This window comes from Oryctolagus cuniculus, chromosome 4 (genome assembly GCF_964237555.1).
Source record: "Oryctolagus cuniculus chromosome 4, mOryCun1.1, whole genome shotgun sequence".
NCBI lineage: Eukaryota > Metazoa > Chordata > Mammalia > Lagomorpha > Leporidae > Oryctolagus > Oryctolagus cuniculus.
In genome coordinates, this window is record NC_091435.1 from 23,341,202 (window position 1) to 23,347,968 (window position 6,767).

The 6,767-nt window shown below is 41.3% G+C and overlaps 1 pseudogene; it reads right to left on the reverse strand.

The window, feature by feature from the left end:
- Positions 1-1,587: 1,587 nt before the first annotated feature.
- Positions 1,588-3,200, reverse strand: LOC108177910 (bifunctional phosphoribosylaminoimidazole carboxylase/phosphoribosylaminoimidazole succinocarboxamide synthetase pseudogene; annotated as a pseudogene).
- Between the last annotated feature and the right edge of the window lie 3,567 nt (positions 3,201-6,767).

Sequence of the window (6,767 nt, forward strand, 5' to 3'; positions counted from 1 at the left end):
ACAGATATTAACAGAGTTATGAGATGAATATAAATAAGAATAAGAAAAACATGAGTAATACAAGAATATGAGCTAAAAATTAACACTATATTTAAAACACCATATAAATTAAAATGCATTTCTATTATGAGTAATGTTTATATTTAGGTAAACCTGTTTTTATTTAATTTGGCTAAGCAACTGAGTTGTCTGAAAAGTAATGAGCATTGCTTGAGAACTGCATTTTTAAAAATGGGTGAATTTTTGATTATTATTTACTTATTGTAAGCTTAGTTAGTTGTGTGATATTGAGTTTTTTTTCCCTCATGAAGCTCAGCTCCTACTCCTGTTACCTTTCTTGGAGACTTAATTAGTCCTCATATTTCTTAGTTTTCAATTCATCTGTAAACAATAACTAATTGAGATGAGAGAATAACAGCCCAGATCCTGAATCACAAAGATTTACCTATCATTAACACAGCTAACTTTCAATGTTAGCCTCTGTTCGAAAACCTTTGCAGAAACTCACAAGCACTGATGAAACAGAATAATACTCAGTGTACCCTTAGACCCAAATAGACATCAACCCACCTTTGTTGTTTCAGAAAGAACAGATTGGCCAATAACACTGACCAGTCAAAGTAAATGTTGCAGGAATTAAAAACCCCATATTATACTGCTAGAATCGAGTGTCCCAGCTGGACTTGGAGAGACTCCCAGCTAAACTTAGTCCAGGTTTTCATTCTTCTACATGTAAGACAACAAGTGGAAGACATAGATAGAGGTAAGCCAAAAAAAAAAAAAAAAAAAAAAAAAAAAAGGCAGTGTTAATTGAGATGTAAAGAGATAGTAAGAGATAGTACACACACAGACTTGAATGTGAGCAACCTCATTAGGGAAACTTTTCCCCAATCATGCTGAGGTCATCCTTTATGCATCAGTAAGGCATGGTGATCAATGCAGGGCCCTGGAGACAGAGTTTGGGTTATAGCTTCTTCACACATGGTCATCTCCAGGAAATGTGTCATGGCATCCAGTGCATAACAGAAGGTGAAGCTTAGCTGCAAGATGAGAAGTTGGTGTGCCAAGTTTTCAACCATGTGGAATCAGCATGGCAGGAATTTGGGTGGTTCACACAGTTTTAACAATTCTTAGTTCCATGTCACTTCCTAAGTATATGGCTATCTATCTCAGAAGACCATAATAACTGTGAACAAACCAGAGGCCCAACCACTGATGTGCTAATGGTACACTATTCAGCCTCAACTTGGAATTTGAAATCCATTGCCTTTAAGCCCTCTTAGATTCTAGTAGTTGAACACCAGTTCCTTGATTCCTTGTTTAGTGCATTGCAAATCAACTCCTATTTTCTACCATCCTCTTGTCAGTAATTGGCTTGTTACATGTTCAGTGAAAGGATGAAGCTCTGGAGGTTCTTTAGCAAGTCTGTGTACCTTATTTTCCTTCCCATGTTTCTAGATAACAAGAATTTATTCACTAGTAAATTTTATTTTCTGATTTATTAGTAGTCTTTTCAACTAACTGCTCTTTTTTGCAGCTAAAGTAGAAATTTACAGTTTTCTCTTAAAAATGCAATAGGGTTATTTTTTATGAATTAGATTCTCTGATTTTCTTGTCATCCTGCTTTAAGAAAATCCACGTGTTCATTATGCTTGCTTACAGTATGGGCCATACCAAATGGTTATTTAATTCAAATATTTGAGCAGCAAATAGAGCCAATCCTAGACAAACAATGGTTGAGCTGCTGACAACACTGGGTAGCTGAAGAGACCACACATCCTGGGGTCCCCTGTCTGAGGTAGGATACAGCTAAGAACAGGATATACATGTTATCAGACACTACTGTGCCAGAACCATTGCTCCTGCCCACCACTGACATGAACCTAGTATGGATGCCATCTACTTCATACTCAGCTTTAATCCTGAGGGTTTCATCTGGTCCTCTATGTTTACATGGAGTTCATGTGGGATTCTAGAAGCTTCACAAGCCTTGCTGATTTTTGCACAGTGACCAAGATCAAAAGGCAAGCCCCTCCATATCACAACCCTGCATTCACTTTCTGATTTCAGAAGCAACTCCACTCTCTCTGCAACCCACTCACAGTTTTTCCTTTACAATCCAGTGTCCATCAGGAGACACTTCTTTTTTTTTAAAAGATTTATTTTTATTTATTTGAAAGTCAGAGTTACAGAGAGAAGTAGAGACAGAGAGAGAGGTCTTCCATCTGTTTGTTCACTCCCCAGATGGCCACAATGGACGAAGCTGCGCTGACCCGAAGCCAGGAGCCAGGAGTTTCTTCCAGGTCTTCCATATGGGTTCAGTGGCTCAAGGACTTGGGCCATCTTCTACTGCTTTCCCAGGCCACAGCAGAGAGCTGGATCAAAGAGGAGCAGCCAGGACTAGAACCAGCACCCATATGGGCCAGGGCGTTAACCTGCTGCACCACAGCACCGGCCCCCAGGAGACACTTCTTTCAGGGCACAATAACACTGTTTGCCTTTTTGTTGGTTTTGATCTTCTGATGGCCAGAGTCTCCAGGAATCATTATCAATTACAAGAAAAATTTTTTGGTGGTTACATCAATACCAAATTCAATCTTCATATCCACTATTGTACTGTTCTGGTCTGCCAGCATTTCTCCAGTATTAAAAAAAAAAAAAAAATGTTGCTCTCCAGTATTTTGAAAACAGCCTGCATGGTGTGACTCATGATGTCTACTTTAGTCTGACCTATAGCAAGTCCAGCAAAGCAAAATTTCACAGCCATTAACTGTTCCTCAGACCACTTGGATCATTATTGGCATCATCTTTGAAAAACAGCTCCACTTTATGTAGTTAAAACATTATGCTTCCTTGAAGTCAAGATTTCTTTTGAGAAAAGAACCAGTTGCTATCCTTCTACAAACCCACTCAGTGGGAATCATTTCACACTGGGGCGGGCTAAAAGCTGTCTCCCTTTATTTTCTGGTAAAAGTGGTTTTGATATCTACTTCTTGTAAAAACTGAAATTTCAAATTGTAAATTTATTTGAAAGTGACATTATTGCTTCCAGATGAATCTTCCCAGCTGCATTTCTTGCTGTTAATCTGGTCCTTATCCTGCAGGAGAACTTCTCGTATATTAACTAACAATTCATAGACTTCTGTTGTTTTTCCTACACAGAGTTTCTTACCAAACTTCATTCCCTCAGATATTGACATTATCTTCAGAGGACGAAGAGCAGTAGAAATCTGGAAAGGAGGAGGGTCCTCGAGGCACATGGGGTGGGGAATGGAGGTAGGACTTTTTTTTTTTTTTTTTTTTTTTTTTTTGACAGGCAGAGTGGACAGTGAGAGAGAGAGACAGAGAGAAAGGTCTTCCTTTGCCATTGGTTCACCCTCCAATGGCCGCCGCGGCCAGTGCGCTGCGGCCTGCACACCGCGTTGATCCGATGGCAGGAGCCAGGTACTTATCCTAGTCTCCCATGTGGGTGCAGGGCCCAAGCACTTGGGCCATCCTCCACTGCACTCCCTGGCCACAGCAGAGAGCTGGCCTGGAAGAGGGCCAACTGGGACAGAATCCGGCGCCCCAACCGGGACTAGAACCCGGTGTGCCGGCGCCGCAAGGTGGAGGATTAGCCTATTGATCCGCCGCGCCTGCTGGAGGTAGGGATTTGTAACCCTACCTGGCTCATGTGGAGCTCAGTGGTGGCAATGTAACCTGGAGAGACTCTGCAGGGATAGCGACTTGGGATTCTGGTACCTTAATTTTTAACCCATGTTCTTGCTCTCCACAGAGATAAGACCTTAAAGCAGAGATATAATGTATTACAAAAGTGAGAACATGATTTATGTAAAAATGAGAGTGGATATACATTCATATGTGAGTGTAGGCTGATCAACATGGAGACATACCCATCGTGACTGGGACATAATGATGCTTATGAAGAGCAGAAAGAGAAACGTTTAGCAGTATCTTCAAGAATGGTCTTGAGCAAAAGAGGCCGCTCCTCATTCTTGGTCTCTTTCATAATGTAGGCAGAGGTGTCTTAGTTGAATAAACAAACAAACAGGGTGGTGTCTTAGCATGCATGGAGTTTGCCTGAAGTTTTGTGGCATTTTCTGGTGAAATTAAATTCCATATTCCCATCATGGTGTTGGATCTATCTTGTCTCAGATGAGATATAGGTGCATGCTGGGAATGTGCATAAATCAAGTTTACAGGTAACAGAATAAAGTCAGAGAATAAATAAAGGAATAGCAAAAACTCCATTTCACTTAGATAGAACTAAACCCTGGCTAGTTACCTTATATCATACCCCCCAAAGACTTCTGTCCCTTAATCTTTAAAGGAGATTAAAGGAAAAATGTCCATCTTCTGAAACCCCTTCATGCTGAGTTGGGATAGTTGCCCTTGTCTAGGCCAGTCTTCACCTGAGAATGTATCTTTCCTTGGTATACAAACGTGTACGAAGGGTTATCTGGTGTAAACACTAGGATTACTTTGCAACAGGGTATAGGAAGGAGTTGATTTTCTTATAAAATTATGCAGACAGTTCTTTCCCTCAAAATACCTGAGGAACTATCTGCCTTAGATTTCCTCTTCTCAGATAAGTTAGAGGCCATTGGGAGCATGATGTTACAATTTAGTTCCAGCACCCACTGACATCTTTAGTGTAAACTTGCTGCTGAGCCCATTCTATCTCAGGCATGGATAGAAAGGATTTTCAGTTGTATCTAAAGACTGCCATCTGAGAGCCATTTCTTAAATCTGATAGCCTCTTTTACTTCCATGATAGTGCATTTCCTTGGCTGATGTAGCTATTTCTCTTTTGCTGTCTCCTTTCAGTGGTTCTAAGTCTGTGCGAAGGGGAGCTAATATTTCTTCCCCATGAGCTCAAGGATGGAAGTAGGACTCTTTCTTTTCAGATTGCAGCATGTTCATATAACACAAGCAAAGCCTATTTGGGATCTGTGTAAATATTAACTCTGAACGTGTCCTAATTGTAAGACTGCAATTAGGTCAATAAGTTCAGCCTTTTGAGCTAAAGTAGTAGATGGCTACGCCTGAGCTTCTATCACTTACCTATAATCCACTATGGTGTATGCTGCCTTTCTAACTCCTTTATAAAACTGATTCCATCCGGTGAACTATTCAACAGCTGATTTTCCACAATCATCTCACAGATCAGACCTGCTAGAATAGACCTCCTCTACGGTGTGTACAGAGTGAGTTAATTTTTCAATGCCCTCAAATGATAGAAAAATAATTGGATTCAGGACTTGGCATACCTTGAGAATTACCTCAGGTGAGTCTAAATTAAAATTCTGGTATTTAGGAAGGCATCCTCTTGTTAAACAAAAATGTCATTTACCATATAAAACTCCTTGTACCTCGTATGGAGTTTGAACTTCAAGTAGCTACCCTAAAGTCAGCTTGGCAGTTCTCTCCACTAAGACTTCTGCAGCTGCAAATGTCCTTAAGTATTCAGTACTTCCTTCAGCCACTAAATCTAGGTTCTTAGAAAAACAGGCCACTGGCTGTGAAAGTGGATCCAGTTTCTGAGTGAACGCACCCAGAGCTATTTCCTGTCTCTGCTACAGAGTGAGAGTGAGGTTTACCATCAACTTCCATAATAGAATTTTTCAAGATGGTGTCCTGAATGGGAAGTTAGCACACAGTAAGTGATTCCCATGTCAGTTGAAAAATTGCACATTTACTTCTTACGTCTGTAAGCATTTCAGTTTCTTGGCATGGGATATTTAGTTTATAGAATGCTCTCGAGTCCACGGGCCCCAGCAATATTCAGACAAGGCCATTAAATAATTGGGAGTCCTCTCTTCCCTTCAGATTTGAGGACTGTCCCTCATTCAATGACTGCTTCTTTTTTTATTGTTTATTTGTTTGACAGGTAGAGTCATAGACAGTGAGAGAGAGACAGAAAGAAAGGTTTTCCTTCCATTGGCTCACTCCCCAAATGGCTGCCACAGCCGTAACTATACCGATCCAAAGCCAGGAGCCAGGTGCTTCCTCCTGGTCTCCCATGTGAGTGCAGGGGCCCAAGCACTTGAGCCATCCTCCACTGCCCTCCTGGTCCATAGCAGAGAGTTGGACTGGAAGAGGAACAACAGGGACTAGAACCCGGTGTCCATACGGGATGCCAGTGCCGCAGGCAGAGGATTAACCATGTGAGCCACGGCGCTGGCCCTCAATGATTGCTTCTTATAATGGGGGATGGACTATGAGGTGAGGGTCCTCCAGGTAAACACAATCCGTGCACCAATATCCTGCCTTCCAACACCTGAAACATTTTCCTGTGGACTTGTTCATCCATGCCAGAATTTCCACTGTGCTGATTCTGAGGTTGCTAGATGGAATTTACAGCAACTGCCATCTAGCGAGCCTGCTGTTCAGCCTGTTTCCATGTTGGAATATGCTCTCCTCTTCAGCCCTGTCTCTTTTACAAAACACCTTAAATACCATATTTGCCATTTGGCCCATTGGAATTGTGAATCTAGTAGTCAGTTGTTTGAAGGAGTACCTTTAGGAGTGAATCCATAGGAGTAGTAGAATAATCCATAGCTGAATGTCTCTCCAAAAGCTGAGAAGACAAACCTAGATATGGCTCTGCACAAGACTAGCTATGTTCAATTATTTACCTTTAATCTCTACATTAGGTGAGAACTGGTGTCCCAAACATTGTTTTTCTATATCCCAAGGTAGGGTTTCTGTAGATCCACATATCAGCCATTTTCAAAGCTTCCTGCAGGTTTTTCTAGACCTGGATG